This window comes from Condylostylus longicornis, unplaced genomic scaffold (assembly GCF_029603195.1).
Source record: "Condylostylus longicornis isolate FDR11 unplaced genomic scaffold, ASM2960319v2 ptg000048l, whole genome shotgun sequence".
Taxonomy (NCBI): Eukaryota; Metazoa; Arthropoda; class Insecta; order Diptera; family Dolichopodidae; genus Condylostylus; species Condylostylus longicornis.
In genome coordinates, this window is record NW_026578017.1 from 21,424,299 (window position 1) to 21,443,926 (window position 19,628).

At 20.8% G+C, this 19,628-nt stretch overlaps 1 protein-coding gene across 5 annotated transcripts in view; it reads left to right on the top strand.

The window, feature by feature from the left end:
- Positions 1-5,415: 5,415 nt before the first annotated feature.
- Positions 5,416-19,628, top strand: part of LOC129611005 (myocyte-specific enhancer factor 2) — a 101,792-nt gene continuing 87,579 nt past the window's right edge. For 2 of the 5 annotated variants that reach the window (XM_055523901.1, XM_055523906.1), the window contains exon 1: positions 5,419-5,662. The gene's annotated coding sequence lies outside the window, so the exon portion shown is untranslated. Of the gene's footprint in view, positions 5,663-19,628 lie in introns of all 5 variants that reach the window. The other 3 variants (XM_055523907.1, XM_055523903.1, XM_055523905.1) reach the window with 3 other exon arrangements.

Here is a 19,628-nt window from a genome sequence, read left to right on the forward strand (position 1 = left end):
AAAGTGAATAAATTGAGAAAGAGAAAGTTATTACAGTGGGCCATCGACCACCGTTTATCTTTATTTTTTATTGTAATTGTAAACGGCGTACATGTTATCAATGTCTCACTCTCTTAATATTGGCTTTAAACTTTAATCATACGGTTACAGTAAACTCTCTTTTTCTTTTCCTATATTATTTTTTACTCTCATTTTTCTTCAAAAGTTCTTTTTCACTTAATGTTTTTTTTTTGTACAGAAAAGTAAAAAAGAAAAGAAAAAATGAGAAAGAATGAAAAAAAAAATTCATGTCACTTTAGATTTCGCTAAAAAGAACTTTTCCTTTCAATATGACAGATAAAAATAGTGATACATAAATGAGCGATAAACAGTGAAACGGGTTTTTTTATATATGTACATATAAAAGAATCGCAACAGCAAAAGAAAAACGAAAAAAAACAACAAAAAAAGAAAGATATATTTTTTGGTATTCTATACCAGTAGGCATGGTGTTTGTTTGCTTGTGTTGTGATATATTCATACAAACATTGAATATTGAACTTATGACACTTATGTACATAAAAAAGAGACCACATTTTTATATTATTTTTCCTCTATTTATTTTTCTTGTTTTTTGTTTCACTTTAATTTTTATTAAAAACAATAAAATGAAAAAGGCCAGAAACTATAGAATTTATAATGACACACTAATACACACAACATAATTTTAATGCAAGAAGAATATTCTCGCATTTCTCACTAACACAATTCCATAAAAAAAAAAAATTTTTGAAAAGAACTTTTGAGTCATAAAGAATTTGAACTTTTCTTTTTAGTACTGTATAACAATATTTAGAGAGACTTATACAAATAAAGTAGATTCTGATTATATTTAATAATAAATATTCTTGAATTCTTATGCATTCAATACTCAAAATCTTAAATACCAACAGACATAATATACTCTCTTTCTCTCTTTAATTCTCTTTTTTATTATATATTTCAGTCAGTTCAGTAGTGAATTTATCTATGCATATATTCTACGTATAAATTATTCTATATATATATTATTTAAATTTATATAAAATATAGTAAAATCTACTTTAAATATATAAGTACATTCATATCAGTTATATACAAAAAAAAATAAAAAAAAATAAAAGAAAAATTATTATGTATATCGTATATGAATACAAGAATACAGAATCGAATGGAAGAGTACAAAAATTATAAATACAAAAACAACAAAAAAAAAAATATTGTATATTCATTTCTCCACTGTTTATTTATATATAATGGCGCTACTGTTGTGTTCTAAACCTAGAACATATGTAGGAACATTTTCATTTCAATAAAGAAAAAAAAAAAGAACGAAAAGACAAAAACAGAAATCATTTTTTTTTTTTTTCATATAAGAACAATTTTTATTCAGATGTCTTAAGTATCTGAACGTGAGCACAGATAAAAACGCGAAATAGTCCGGTTTATTTTTAACAAGAATTAAAAATATTATAAAATTGTATATATACACATATATTTATTTAAATTTTTTTTTTGTATATATTTTATTATATATATATTATATATACATAAATCTACAAAATAAAAAATATAAAATAACTAAAAAAAATTCTGATTTTAAAAATAATAATCTTTAATTATTTTGAAATGAAAATAAACTTGCAAAAAATATATTTGAAAAATTAACTAAAAATAAAGTATAAAAATAAAGAAAAAAATAATTATTTATAATTATATTTTAAAAATAAATTAAATATTATTTTTATTTTCATAATATCTGTTATACGCATAAATTTACACAATTTAATATTTAATTTTGGAAAATAATAATAATAAATTTTTATCTTCTATTATTCACCGGATAAATAATATTATTATTTATTATTTATACAATTGTATGTACATGTGTATGCATAATATATATTTAGGTATATATATCATAATTTATGTACATATTATATGTACATAATATAGAATTTTAAAAGATAAATATAAGTAAATCTTCCGGAAATAATAACAAATATTACTTACTTTCGCTTTTTTTTTTTATAAAATAAAAATAAAGAATTTTGCTTTTGTCAGTGTAGGTACTTTTATAATAATTTTATTATAAATATTAATTTTTTTTAAATTGTGTTAACTGTTATATGATATTAATTTTGTTATAATTAATTATTTATTATTAAATTTGATTTTATTAAATTTTATTTTTTTGTTTAATTCAATATTAATTATAACTTTTTTAAATAGCAGTTTAAGAAGTTAAAATTTTTAAGTGTTAAAAAGAAAAAGGGAAACAGTTTTGGAATTGTTATTAAACAAACAATAGAATAATTAAAATTTTTAAAAATTATATTAATAAAGTATGTAATTAAAAAAATTTGCAATCTGATTTTAATATTTGGATTAACAAACAATAAAACATTAAGAGTGCATTTCCAAAAAGTATTGAAACATTTTACATGAACGATCAACAAAATAATAATAATATCGACTTTTTTTTTCTATTAATTAAAATTTTAATTTAATTATTGAATTTTTATTAATTAAATTATTAAGAATTTATGATTTGAATATTCAATTATAAAATTTATTTTATTAAAATTTTAATTAAATAATATTTCTTTTCATAAATTCAAATTCAGTATTATTTAATTATTATAATAAATTATAACAATAATTATTAATTAAAATAACATAATATGTAAAATATTATAATTAAATTAAATATTATTTGAATTATAAGTATAATTACATGTATATTTTTATAGTTAATTATAATTTTAATGAAAATTCAATTTATTTAAAAAAAAAAATATTAATTTTTTAAAATCATTTATTAATTCAAATTTCGAATATTTTTTTTTTTCGTGAATATTCAAAAATATTAATATGAATAAATATATTTATATATATATACAAATTAATAATAATAATACTGTTATTAATATTATTATTTATTGATATTGAATTAATTTTAAGATATACACACAACAATATATTCGTACACAAGCAATACAATTAATTCATTTTTAACTTATTAATTATTTTAATATTAGCAAAAAAAAATTTTTTTTTGTATTTAATAATGATTTTAAATTAAAAAAATTATAGAAAAACCAAAAAAATTAAAATTTATTATTATTATTATTATTATTATTATTATTAAATGAAAGGAACACAAAAAAAATATAATATGTACTTAATAAAATAATAATAAATAAAACGAAAGGAAAAAAAAAATTTTAAAAGAAATAATCAAGAAATTAAAAAATAATAATAATAATAAAAGAACATACAAGAAAGTAATCGGAGAATGAAAGAGAGGGAGAGATAGAACGAGAAGACAAAAAAAAAAGTTTATTTTTTCGTGACGTAAATAATACATATATATTTGTATATACATTGATTTTATATTATATTGTGCATACACAAATGTACGTACGTACGTATAAAAGCGTTTTTCTTATATATAAATATATATATATATATACATACAATGTGTACATAAAATTCTATGCTATATAAACATTTGTTCTTTTCGAATATTCTTTTTTATTGTATTTATATACATATAAATTCGTTCATAATATGTATATATACAAACATACATACATATATTTAATAACAAATAAAAAAAAATATTAAGAGAATTTTTATACTTGTTTTTTTTTTTTGTTCGAAAAGCTTAAATTCAGTTTTTTTTTCCATATTCTACTTTTATTTTTTTTACTTGTTTTCTTATTGTTATTTTTTTTCTTCTTTATAACAGATATAATCTAACCGTATACATACATATATATGCATAACTATTATTATACAACAAAAAAAAAAAATATTATATTTTATATACAATCATATGAGAAAGTAAAAACGAGAAAAGAGTAAAATAAAGAAAAAATAAAAAAGTAACCAACCAACAACAGAGGTTTTTCATGTTTTACATTATTTTTTTTTTTTAGAAAAAAACAAAAAATATCTAATTTTCAATGTCCTGTTGTAACAAAAACATTACACATACAAGACATAAAGGAAATTTTTTAACTACAATAAAGAATTTTTTTTTTTCAGAATTTCAAGTAATATAAAAATTTCAAAATATTCTATTAAATATAATTTAAAAGAAAAAATTATTTATATTGAAAAAAAAGAAGAATTTAATAAAGCTTTCAATTGTCAATTTCTCAAAACAAAAAAAAAAACACATAACAATAAACAATCAACAAAAATATAAAAATTATTAAGTTGTAAAAAAAAACAAACAAGCAAAACATAAACAATTTAAAAGAAAATATTAATTTTCAAATTTGTTTAATAATGTTCAAATTGATAACATTTTAAATACAAAAGTTTTATTATTGAATGAATTTAAAAAAAAAAAAAAACAAAAAAAACAATAAATGTACTAAAACAAAACCAATACCAAAGTCGTTAAAACAAAGTTCTTATACTAAAAAAATTACCTTCATACAATATCGTAAATTTTATATACCTGGGATTAGAAACAAACAAACAAAATCGCGTTCAAATACTAAACAAAAATTAATTAAATACAAAAAAAAAATAAATAAATTTTTGAAAATTTTCATATCAAAAAATCTATATTAAAAAAATATTATATTTAATATTATATTGCAAACAATTAATATATTTACTAAAATTATAAGAACAAATTATATAATATTATAATTGAAACAAAGGAATTTTAAAATATAATTTAATTTAAAATTAAATAACAAATAAAAACTGATAATATACAAAAACAAAATAATACAAAAAATAAAAATATTTTATTATACAATATTTAAGTATATAGATAAAAAAATTAAAAATAAAATATTTAAAAAAACAATTTAATTTGTGAATGAAAAATAAACAAAAAATAAAGTGCATTTAAATTACAATTATTGAAAAGAAAGAAAAAACATAATAAATACTTACTGGTAAAAAACATAATAACAAAACATAAAACAATTCAAAAATAAAAATAACATAAAACAAAAATTAAATTTTGACAAAAATTTAAAAAAGAAATTATTAAATAAAATTTTTAAATAAAAAATAAAATAAAAATAATATTTATATACAAACATACATATAAATAATATATATTATTACATTGAAAGAAATATAATACAAATCTACAAACATAATGCACATTGCAAAAAATTAACAAAAAAATTATAATAATAATTTAAAAACAAAATAAAATTTTTAAAATAACAACTTAAAACAAATTATAAAAAATAAAATCTAATAAAATTATAAAAAAAATATTTATTACAAAAATGTTAATTATGAACAATTTATTAAAATCTTTAATTTTAAATTTACAATCAATTGAATTAATATTTGAATGAAAAAATGTATAATAAAATTAAATATTAAAATTTAATATTAAAAAATTATTAAAAATAATTACAAATGTTTTAAAAAAGAAAAAAAGAAATCAAGAAAAATGAATTTATTCATGTGAATTTGACAAAATAAAATTAAATATAAAAAGAAAAATACAATTAAAAAAATATTAAAGAAACAAAGTGAAATTAATTTTAATTTTTTTGGTAAAATTGTACAATTTTTATTTAAAATTTTTTTTTTTTTAGTACTTTTTAGTACAAAAACTTTTATTTGTAATACTTACACAGCAGCATATAAAAGAGTAAGAATGAAATTAAATTAAATAAGTAAATACAAAAACAAATTTAGAATTAAAAAATAATGGGATTAAATAAAAATATTTAAAATTTTCTCTGATTAAGCTCAGTGATTTAAAAAAAAAAAATTTTAAAAAATATTTCATAATTTTTTTCTTTTCGTCGTTGTCTTTTTTTTTGTGGTAAATTTTCTTGTATTTTGGTTTTTATATTGGTGTTATGAAAAATAAGAAGAAATTTAATTAAAAGCCGGAATAAACGAAAACGTAAGTAAATTTGTTTTTCTAATAATTTTAGTATTTTAAAAATAGAAAATCTCAATATTCTTTGATTTTGTGTAATATACTTTTAATTCTTCCTTAATCCAAATGAGAGCATTGAGCTTTCAATTGCCATCCTCATCTTGTTTTATCTTTGAATATTGATCCTGTATTTGACTTAATGCACATTTTATCTTAGACAAGAATTTTTCTACTCTTAATATGTATTATAATACAAAAATTTTTTTATACCATGTCAAATTTTCGGCTCAATTTTGAATTCTTTAATGTATATTTTGTATTAAAAAATAAGAACTGCCGCAATTAATTAGTTTTCAAAAATTTATTCACCATCTGGAGAATTTAATTCATATATAACGTTTAACATAAAAATATTTATGTACTTAAATTGTTATAAATATATATATGTACATAAAACGGCAATATTATTAAATACACAAGGCGGTACCTTTAACACGCATAATTAACTTAATGAGTGCGAGGATTAAATATTTTTTTTATCGTATTTTTATTGTAAATTATTGAAAATAATTATAGTGTATAAGCAAAGATAAAAATTATATTTGTGTTATGATAGCACAGATTTAAATTTATTAGTTCAAAATTACTATATAACAAATTTGATATTTAAATACAGTGTATAAGTGTAGTTGAATATAATTTTAAAAAATGATAAAATTTTTGCAATATGAGTCATTTCTATTATTATATGAAGAAATTTAAATAAAAATGTATTAAGTAAAAAATTCAGAAAATTTGCGCTATAAGTATTATTATACTGCTTAGATTCTACTTCTGCCTAATTTAGAAGTACCACTAGTGTTACTGACAAAATTATACGATTTGCTAGGAAACTAATTTTGAAAACTTTTGAATCACTGACTTGCAATTACCATAAATTCATAATACATAAAAATATTTGAAAGCCTGGACAAAATATCAAAATTAGAATATTTCAAGTAATCTGCTCGAAAATATTTCAACATACTTTTTCTCTCCGTATGTACACTGAGTATGCTTTTAAAAGCAAATTAAAATAAGTACTTATAATGTCTTTAAGTCTCTACTTAGTCTTTACTGTTGTTCTTAGGTAGTTGCATTGATTCTTTAAAAAAGAGAAAATTTTAATTTCCAGCTGCATTTAATTTGAATAATTGCAATAACAAAATTACTTATTTTTAATTTTAATTTTCATTAACACCGGATCTTATGAAATTATAAAAAAAAAATAACAATTAATTCCACAGTTCTACACTTTCGATTTTAAAACACTTAATACTTAATGGGAAATATCTATAGTTATTATTTAATTGTTAAAGTTTTTTAAACGAAATTATAAATTATAAAAATATAAGTAAGTAATAAAAATATTAAAATACAATTAATTATTTATAAATGTTCTTGTTCTCTGGGGGATTTTTATTTCAGTTTATGCACCTTTTATTCATTCATAAATTACAGTTGCAATTAAGTCTAACCACTTGCTTATTACTTGGCTGTGGCATAAAGTGGATAATTGAATATTTAAATTTGATTATTCTAAATTATATCAATGAAATTACACAAAGATAAAAAAACAAATATCCGGCGGGGAAACATAAAAAAATAGTCATAGTATCTAATTGGAAATTTCCATTATTTGGAGGTTTGTTGCAAGTGCTTTGTATAACTTCTTACTTAAGAATATAGTTATCTTTTTAATATGTTTAATATTAGTGCAATAGTTTTGACACGAAATCTTTTACAAAAGAAAATTTTAATTAGATAATAAAAAAATTAAACTAGTGTGGGACTGGTTGACCGACGGTACTATACATTTGCTAATTTAAAAATTAAAGAAGAAACAGTAATATTCAAGATATAAGTATGCGCCTCTTTTTCGGATTTAGCCGTATTTAAAAATATAATTATAGGATACGAAAGAAAAGTCGTTAATTTATTATAATAGAATTTGACGAATTTTAAAGATTTATTTTGCATGCTTTCGGTTCTGAAAATACAGTTTTATTTGTATTGTAGTTATTCTAAATTAAGTTGCTTAAATACTTAAAATGCGTGTAAATCTTAAATAAGCTGGTCACGTATTAAAATTGATGGCGAACTGAGGTTTTGTTCTTTTAGTCTTAGTTTGCTCAAACCTTTCTTTTTTATCTGTTGAAAAAAAACTCCTGTCTATGGTCTTTACACTGTCACCGTCAGAGGTACTCTTTGTTGAATGTGCAATACTGTTAAATAATTATGTCATTTTTAAATCTAAAAATTAAAATACAAATTTCAACGTTTAAAAAATCATTTTTTGGATTAAATACTTCGTCGGCTAAATGCAATTTCGATCCACACGACTAATTTTTTTAATCGAGAAAATCACATTTGTAATTAAGTAAGATTTTAATTCAAAACTGCGCGTTATGAAAAACTGCGCGTTATGAAAAAATTGCAAAAATTTTATAGGTTCTACCTCATTAAACTAATTTAGCTACAGCTTAAGTACTTAATTAAGTAAATATGTATAAAATTATAATTTCTTAAATTGAATACCTTGTATTTCCGTTTTACTTATTTGGCTCCTATTTTTGATTTTCTTCATATCGATCACTTCCTTTAATTGTAAAATAATTATAATATTATACTGTGAAATGAAATAAACTGGGCAAAATTTATACGTGCCATAAATGCGATATATGTTCAAATATAAATAATTTTATTCCCATTTTGGTAGATTCATAACAAAGTGTATAATAATACGTATTGTAAATTCAACGTCATAATATACTATTGACATGTTATATAATAAATTTAATTTTACAATATTTAATTTCAAAACTCAAAATACAACAATTTTTGCATAAATAATTTTATATAATCATAAGAAAGTCATAATAAATTCCAGATTTTTTTCTTACTCTTGAAAGAGTTTAGTTAATTAATTTAGCTAGCACACAAAATTTTTATGACAATTATTTGACAATCAACTTTGTAATCAAACAGTATTTGTTTTCTCTCTTTTTAAAATTAATTAAATTGAGAAGTGAACTATAAACAGAAAACTAGTACGACACGCTATAGTTTATTTTACTCCTACACATGCATACACATATATTAAAATAAATATGTAAATATTTAGGTGCCAAACTATTAGATAAAGCAAAAATTGTTATTAATTAATTATTTTGGAAATTATAATACTTATACTAACATTTTGTATTCAAATAAAATGATGCTAATTGAAAATAGAATAAAATAACAATTGAAATTCGTGCTAAATTTTCACTAATATTCATTTATTAAGTTTATTATTATAATTTATATTTTAAAGATAAGATGTGAGAGAAATCATGTGAGTTGACAAAGAAAGAAAAAATTTAAGCGTTTTTTTTGCCCCCTTATAAATTTTTATCATTGAAATATAATGTGAATTTGAGTATGATTCGAAATTGATCCAGCGAATAGGGTTCGAAGTGACAAAATTTTCGAAATCGAGATTTCGTTGTAAAAATATTGTTTTCGATCGTATTTTACATATATTAAAAAAATATGCAATATCTGCTTTATAATTCCTAAAATTAAAACCTTAAATCCACAGAAAATATTCCATAATTTATTAAGAAAATTTAGCCCAAAAAAAATTATTAATAATTTTATTTTAATAAGCGTTGTCTACAATCTTACTTATATAGCAATTGTTATAGCCGCAGAAATATTTGTAACTCTTTAAGTAGGTAGGAATATTGTCATTGCAAAATAACATTTTAGTTTTGCTTATTTATGTTCTTATTCGGCGGACACATTGTAATGTGTCCGGCGAACGTGTAATAGTGATATTGTTGTTAATACGAACGTGTGATAGTGATATTGTTGTTAATACGAAAATTATAAATTAGTTGCTTATGGAGAGATGGGTGAAAATTTTCTACATAACTTTGGGTGTTTATTGGCTATAATAGTTTTGCTTATTCATACCTACTTTTATATAAAAAATTGGTTAAATTGGATAAAGGCACAAATTATTGATTTGAGGCGTAAATTAGATTTGGAAAAACAAAAAATTATTTACAATGTTATTCGTGCCGCAAATATTCAATTTTGTAAAACATTTCTAAAACATATACTTGCATTTTTTTTTTTCAAATATTCTCACATATTCAAAGTGAATGGGTCGAAAATTAATTCTACTTAAAGTCAACAAAATATTGTTAACAAAAACTTTTATGACATAATCAAATACACACTAACCAACAAAAAACCAAAAAGTCAAATCAAATTTCATACTCTTTTTTTTCTTTTTTTTTCTTGTTATTACAAAAAATTTTGTGAACTGTTGATGCGTGTAAAACAAAAAATAAATTAAAACAGTAGTTTTGTTACTTACGGTTCAACAAATTGCGATTGACCCTTTTCAAAGTACAAAGTATACCCGCCAAATTTATTTTATAATATTATACTTACTTACATATATACATTATAGGCTCTTTGATATTCGAATAAATGAAATATGATATTTACTCGTATTTTGTTATACTTTTGTTATACATACTTATATTTTGTCCTTTTCTTTTCTTATTATTCGAAAATATGAATGGTTAGGAAGAGATTTACGAAATTCATCATACTCGGCCAATAAGGTGTTATAAACTATTTTAAAAGTTAAACTTTTTAATACTTTTTATACTTGTGATTTTTTGTTCTTTCTATACACAGAAAGTGTATAGTTTGAAATTTCATATCCTTAAACTTTTATAATTCCTTTTGTTTTCGTAAAACTTAAAAATTTTGTGAAAATCTTACTCTCCTCCTAAATCTATATAGATATTATTTCGATCTTCTAACTTTATTCAAACCGATTAACTTTTCACATATTTATTTTTTTGTTAATGAAAATTTCATTTGAAGAATAAGTCAGCAGTTTGTCTGGTAAATTGATGGAATGTAAATTTTATTATAGGAACTGTAGTGGACTGTGTATTTAATTGTTTATAATAAGCGCAACCATAATTATTATTGTATGTAATTTGGCTCGTTAAAAAAAGGCTGGAGTTCGAAATGTCAATATTTTTGTTTTACTTTTTTGATAAATTTTTCGTAATTTTTGTCTAAAGATAATTATTTATTATCAATAATTGGAATGTACTAACATATTTTTAAGAGTTCAACTAAGTGTTTCAGAATTATTTCTTAATCATAAAAGAAAAAAAATACCAAAAAATAAAAATAATAAAAAAAGTGTGTGTAATTTTAAGCTACACACTTGCTATAGATTAAATTGTTTCTGGAAATGATAAGCAATTCTATGATAATTTTGTGATAAGATTTCGTGTATCTTACATATATATATATAAACATATGTACATACTATACCTATATACTTAATGAACTGTTTACTTATAAGATCATTATGATTTTACTGAAATATGATAATTAAGTATATATTAAGTAATAATCCATCTAAGTGAAGATTAAAATGCTAACTATAATTATTTTTACTAGTTTTTGTTTATATATATATATATGTATATATTTATTGTGCAAAGGGAACGGTAAAAGTAACCTGCATAAGGTTAAGTACAATAAAACTTAAAATTAATTAAAAATTTCAAATATTCTCTTCAAAATATAATCTTTATATTTTTATCAATATTGGCAAGACCATTTCAATATTTGATTAATATTTGACACTACAGTACTTACATATTACTTAGAAATATACCAAATGAATTAAGATAGATAATTAAGATTCCAATTGAGATTAAGATTTTTTTTTAAATGACACAAAGAAAAATTTAAAATTAATTTTGATATGAAATTTTCTACTTGAAAATATATAGGAAGATGGTAGAAACGATTAGTTAAATGTACTTAAGTAATAATTGTCACACCAGTAATAATCCGAGTGCATATTTTAATAAGTACTTACAGACTAAAATTCCTGACCTTTATTATACGAAAAATGTAGATTTAGGTTCGTTTTTTTGATATAGAAATCACATGTTCTCTTGAATGATTTTCTTAATTTTCAATTGCCGTCAAAAAGTGATCACTAAAATAATCGCGTGTTTTTGAATTAAAATTTGAATTTATATTGAAATTGTTCTATATATTATAAGGACTAGTCGTAAAATAATTAATTATGAATATTTTCGAATTTCAATTACAATAAACCAATGTTATTTTTATTATTACTCTTATTTGTATTAATAAAAAGTTGACTTTTAAGTAAAGGAATTGAAATCAAATTGTAAATTTTTAATTGTTAACAATAACGAGCTAGATAAAGGCCCCCAATGAATAGATGTTTTGATAAATTTTTAAATTTATAAGCACAAGAGTAAAAAATTACAAAAAAATTCATTGGGTTTGGATTCATTGGAATTTCAAAATAATTTTCGAGTTCATACAATTTTATTTTTGTTATGTCTGGTATAGGACTTTGCGTAGGGTTTTTTTCACCTAATTATAAATTTAAATTTTAGCAGGAGTTACTTATGCTCGTTAATTATGCCGTCGGATCATAATGCGTCGGTGTGCTGATTACAAAATTTTTCTATTATTTAAAATTGAAAAATAAATTTTTTTTACAATAAATTAAAGGAAAAATTAAAATTTTTAAAATTCTAAAATATTTTGAGAATTTATGAATTGCTAGACCTCAAGACCACAGTATAATAAAGTGTTGATATGAAAGGGTGTTAATATAGGTGTATTACTACTAAGACGTTAAAAAATGAGGGTTGTTAATTGTAAAATGAGCCAAATAATATTTCAGATAATTAATTTCATAGATTTAACAATATTTCTTACTGAAATTATAATTAAGAGTAAAAGTCTTAATTGTAAGGGACATGCTTTTCAGCTATATTATAAAAATATTTTGGTACCCGTTTCATTACTTTTAAGTCATTGCTGTAATAGAGTAAAATTTAATTTTAAATTATTTTATATTTGGAAACAATTTTAAAATATACATACATAGTTCTTAAAATTTAATATTAAGAGCAATAAATAATTTCATATCAAAATATTTATGAATTGTACTTGTAAATTTCTGATTAAAACTGGCATATATGCATGCATATTACTGTATGTACATATGTATTTAAATCGCAACTACAAATTATTATTCTTATATATCCAGATACTACTGTACTCAGACTAGTTACTTAATTTTAACTAAATCTAAAAGTACATAATCCATGTACCCATTGTACACACTTAAAAATAATGTAATCATATCGTAAATTACTATATTATTTACAGATTATCACATTCATACATACATTATGTATATACCTTAACTACGGCATACATATGTATGAATGTATAATAGTTAAAATGTTTTGTAAAATATTAGGTAAAGTAGTTTCAAGTTTTTCGGACAATAATTTTCGGTATAACTCCAATAATCCGTGAAAAAAAAAAATAAAAATATTTATTTTCTGTTTTTTTTTGTTTTATTTAAAATTTTTTATTGTTTCTACATATAGGTACATACATACATATACATATGTATTCAATATATGAACATATTTACTTACATATTTATAGTTTTTTTTTGTTTTGTTAAAATGCGCGATTTTTTTTTACGCCGCTTAATCTCGTGATTTTTTGAAATCTTCCGCATTTTAAAACAGAAAACCGAGAACATAAAGCTAAAAATGTTTTTTTTTTTTTTGTTTTAATTCAAATAGACAAAATATAAATGAATATGAATGTATGTATGTACATGGGAATATGTATACAAAATAGTACGAGTCTGTATGTATGTTTGTATATGAATATGTATAAGAGTTATCTATATAGAATATGCGTACATATATGGAAATGTAAAGTAGCTGATTTAATGCTTAGTTGATTAAATCATATTATTATTATTTATTCGGTAGCGTCGCTGATGAGAGCAAAAATAATAAAAAAAAATAATAAAAAAAATAAAAACACTTTTTTTTTTACTTCAAGCGTCAAAATATTTTGGTATATAAGATTACATTACATTTAGCATATTTTTATGTAGACAAACGTACATACATGGCTACATAGTTTCATGTTAACATGCATGTACATATATGTATACGTACATAATAAGTACTTAATATATGTACTTATATTTAAATAACGTATACACGTAGAATCATGTTCAGATATCTAAAATCTGCTTAATAATAATATATATATACTGCGGATACATACATACGCACAGTGAATTAAAGTACAATAATAATATTATTATAGTATCAAAATTACACGTCATCTTAATTAAAATGGTTGGAACATGCACAAAACGCGTACTTCCCAAAAGTAGAAACAAAATAGAAAATGAAAGCAAAACAAGTAATAAATATCTTGTATATATGTACATATATACATATGTATATACTGTATATATGTACATACATGTAGACATAATAAAAATGTACATATGTAAAATGAAACAAAAGTGCACACAGAATTAAATTACTAGACGTAATATTAACTTAAAAATATTATGGGTAGGTAGTATAGACGCAAATATACATAACTATAAGTACTTACTTATATGTGTAGTACAGTTAAGAAGTATAAAATAACTCTCAAAGTAACTAGTTTGTAATATATTTTTTACCTTTTAAATTTACTGAGATAAAATTGAATATTATACTTTTAGAAAATATATTTTTAATATTAAATACGTATGTATATAGATAGGTCCGGTATAACTTACATTAATTCCAAATTTGTTAGATTTTCCGATATTCGATTTTTTTTAAATTCAAACAATATCATGGTTATATTACAAATTCTAAATTAGAATTGACAAATCAACAGCTTTTTATTATGATTTTTATGTAGTAGTTAGCCCCGACTAGTCTTTTAGGCGTTCACTAAATTGTAATAAAATTTTGAGCACTTATTCGAATATTTTGCTAGTTACAAGTTTAACATTGTATTTCAAGAATGCGTTCGTTGCCGAAGAGGCCTTTAACGAATTTTTATGTACCCCCCAAAGAAAATAACTAGAGGCATCATTAAAATCATATAATTCCGACGGCCAATTAATTGTGTGATACTGACAACTATGTACAACATTTTATATTTTTACTTAATTAAATAATTAAATTAAATAATTAAAATTTTATAAATGCAAAAATTTTTCGCAAATGCCATGACTTCAAAATTGTATTGTAGTAACAACATTCTTCAGTGTTAATTCAGCAAAAAATACCGTATACGGAATGGCTAAATTGGATAGCAATAAACTTACTTTATTACTTAATCAAATTGTAATCATAAATTTTACAATTCAATTAATTTTACAATATAATTAACAATTTAATGATACCATTGAAGAGGTATGTGGGCAAAGGGCTTAACTTACATTTGTATTGTGACATATTTTTTCATTAACAAATTGTAAAACTATTAACTTTTTTGTTACTTATTTCCTATGTGCACTGTCAATTCGTCCTCTATTAAGTTCTTGGCTATAAGAGTAATTACAGTTGAAAATATATGAAATTTAATGAAATTTAATAATGATGATACCCGAAGAGCTCAATTTTCGTCAAAATGTTAATTAACCCCTTTGTCCACTTCAATTATAAATAATTAATTTAAAAAATCTTTAAAGTTTTTCGATATTCTTGTAATTTTAGTCAATTATTGTGTTTCTTCTACTGTAATAATTTTTAGTAAAACTCTTTTAATACCTGAAATTATAATTTCACAACACTAGTTTATTTTAATTTATGCAATACTATTGTTATTAATTTGCATATTTTAATACATTCTTATTTATACATATACAAACATGTGTGTATGTAAAATATTTTTAAAAACCAAAATAATAAAGAAATATTCTAGTTTATTGAGTTGTGATATTTTAATTTTAGGGTGGTCATATGATTTCATTTCGCATTATCACAATCAGCAGTATATTGCTTACTTATATTTTATATGAAAGCAATATTCATATACACACATTTAAAATCTGTTTGTGTGTTGATTTGTTAGTGTGTGTTAGTAATATGAAAATTAAGTTTTAACGAATTAATTATTAACTAGATATACTCGTATTTTTACTCTGTTTCTTTTTTGTCTTTCTTTTTTTTTTATTTATTTACACATATGATCATTTGAACGCGATTTTTTATTACTTTTTTTTTTCTTGTTCTTATTGAAATTATTTTGTAGACAATTTAAAAATTTTTTCGTTCTTTTTTCTCGCTTAATTTTTTATTACAATTTTTTTTTTTTTTAAATTCTAAAATTCTTAATTTTCATCTTTTATTCTATTGTTTTGGGGTTTTTTTTTGTGCCATTCTGTTTTCGAAAATTTATTCTTGGGTTTTTTTTTCCAATATAGGGTTTTTGGTTTTTTTTCTTCTTCTTTTGTTTGATTTTTTCCAATATTTAAGTCGAAAACTTGATTATTATATGCAAAAAAGCTTGTATGATCAAAGCTTATAAATATTTTATATACTTATGAATGCGGCTAAGTTTGTGTACTCATATTGTCCACTAAAAAGTATAGTCCATACAATGTATCATTACAGAGGTGAGCAAATAATTATAGTAGTACGGTTATTCTGAATGTTAATCTTCATTTGTAATACCTGCTGCGAATATAATTTATAGTGCTGCAACAGTATGATGAAGTTGCTTAGATCAGACTTAATTATTTTTGGTAAATCATATTTGAACATTTTAAATATCTTTTGGAATAATGAAAAGTACTCTTACTATAATCGAATTTTTTGAATTAATTTTTATTATTATTATATTTAACTGCCTAATTTCATCAACATTTTCTTAAGATTAGCTCAGATTCTCGAAATCATGATACTAGTAAAAATAATTTTCAAAATATTAGATAAAAGTTTTTTTATTGATTTCTTTTCTATTTTTAATTTAACTGTCATACAATAATTTTTCGGAATCGAACGCTATTTCGTTAAATTATAGTTTTTTTGAAACTAAGCTCGGAAAATTAAAATATTGTTGTTTCTTGCTTCTAAATCTACCTATACTAACTATTATTGACCTAAAATAATGCATAACTTTAGGATTATTAATTTTGGGATTTTAAAAAAAAAAAACCACCCGTCCGAACATTGTATTTAATTATATCTATTATATACTTAATGTTAAACGAAAACCAATTTTCAATTATGATAAAACTTAGGTGTTACGAGTACTACATTATCATAGCTCATTAAAATATTATAAGTAATCAATGACTTAACCTATGACAAATATACATTTAAAGTCATCTTAATCATTGAAAATTCACAACCCAAAAAATAAAATCGTTCATAACCTTTAAAATTAAAATATGTACCTACCTTAAATTTCAACTTAAGCATGGTATCATTCTAAAACTCCTATACTTATTTAAAAATTTTGAGACCTCTTAAATTTTCTGAATGCATATCAATTTAAATTTTAAATGACACTATGATCATATATATATATATATATATATATATATATATATGTATATATTACATGTATATCGTGCTACAAAATTATTCCCCATAACAGAAAGAAAAAAAAATGAAAACAAAAAAGCCAGTTTTAAGTTTTTCAATTTAAAGGTCTAGTCAATTTAAATAAAAAATTTTATAATCCCTTGTTTTATAATCATTTATGCATAATTCTATTCTTCTAATTCTTAATTAATTATTTACACATACACATACTCACTGTGAACCTAAGTATATCATATTAAAGCAATTAAGTATGTATAAGAATTATGCTATCTATTTTTAAGAAATTCTTTATGATTTTTTAAAAGATCTACATAGATAAAATTATTATCATATCATTATTTTGAATTACAATATTATAGGTACGAGTAGGTACACTAACTATATATACACGTATATTTAACTTGTACATACTTGAATATTAAAGCAAATTTTCACAATAAATATAATTCATGTATTGGCAAGCTTTATACATAAACCATTTACATATATAGAAAAAAGTTAATGATCTAGAACTTCCAAGTCAGAAAATTTTATTTAGGCAATTGCAATAAAATTTTAAAAGGTTAAAACTGTAATAACATAAATTTAAATATAAGAGTTTTACAATTTACATACCTACTTGCATGGGAAATATTATACATACGTAAAAAATTTGTCTATATACTTAATTAAAAATCGCGAAATGTAATACCTATGTAATATGAATATAAATGTAATGTAAATGAATTCGAATCAAACCAGCACATTTTTCAGAAATAATACTCTTTATATTTAATATAACAATAATATGTAATAATAATTGCATATTGTTAGGACGAACACAGAACTAAAGGAAGCCATAACAAATTAACGGAATGATATATTTTTCATTAAGGAAACATTCTTCGTGACTTATTTGCTTTTAGAGACACAAATTAACATATGCATACATGTATGTGCATAGTTTAAAAGAAATCAATTGATTTTTTTATAATTTTATAAAGTTTTAACTTGAGAGATGATTTTAATAAATTTTAATTTGTTGAAATAATTTACTGTATACTAATCGCGGTTAAAAACACAGACTTATCTTTTGCATCTTTGTAAAACGATTAGCTGTTTTATCGTAGATATAGTTTCCTTTTAGTTCTATTTACGGAATTAAAATAACGATTTGATGTTTCGACCCAATAAGAAAATTATCAAAAAATTGCATATTTATAGGACCATGTATATCTTTGGTAAATTGATTTGAGGTGAACGAATTCTTCTAAATTGTTTTCAAAGAGGTTTAGAAGAATTTAAAAGCGTACAAATTTTCTAAACAGACGGTTAAAATGGATTAGAATAATTTATCAAAAATTTACTAGAAATTGCTTTAACAATATGATTTATGTATAATAGTGCATACATATGTGTATATACCCATATACGTATAATTATTTTCTTCATTAAATATTATTTTCCGCAAATTAATTTCAAATAACACTATTAAATTATTATAATTAATTATTCTATATATACTTATATATTATATGTATATGTATAAGTATATGTGTTTATAATTATTATTATAGTCTAGCATAATACTTGTAATTATTACATATCTCTATAGTTTTATTTTCAAGAGCTTAAATATAAGTAATATGTAATTATTGTTAATCATAAAAATAAATAAAAAAAAAAAATACTTATGTGTTTATAAAATTATAAATAAAAAGTGAATTTATTATCATATTTTTTGTTATCAGTAGTTAAAACCATTATTTTAGTTGACAGAAATTAGATAATGATTAAGTATAAAGAATTTTTTTTTCTAGTTATTTTGCTTTATTTATAATTATGAATTAAACTTAAAATTAAGTATTTCATATTTATTTAAGCGTATGTAAGTATATCTATGTATAAAACCCTTAATACTATAAGTATAATTCTTTTGAACTCGTTTTGCTTTAGTACTAATAGTACTCATAGTACATAAGTGTAAGTTAAGTATTTGAATTTGTTTGGAAACACAAATCATAATAATTTCAATTGAAACAATTAATGTAAACATTCCTATAATTAAAAAAATTTATATAATTATTTAATTAAATTAAAAATTACATTAATTTAAAATTAGGTATCATAATTACTTGCACATATATTTAATAATTACCATAAATATAAAGTTTTAATTTAATAAAATAATTTGTTAACAATATTTAAAATTTTCAAGGCGAATTTTTAGTGCAATTTTCCTAATATTGTGA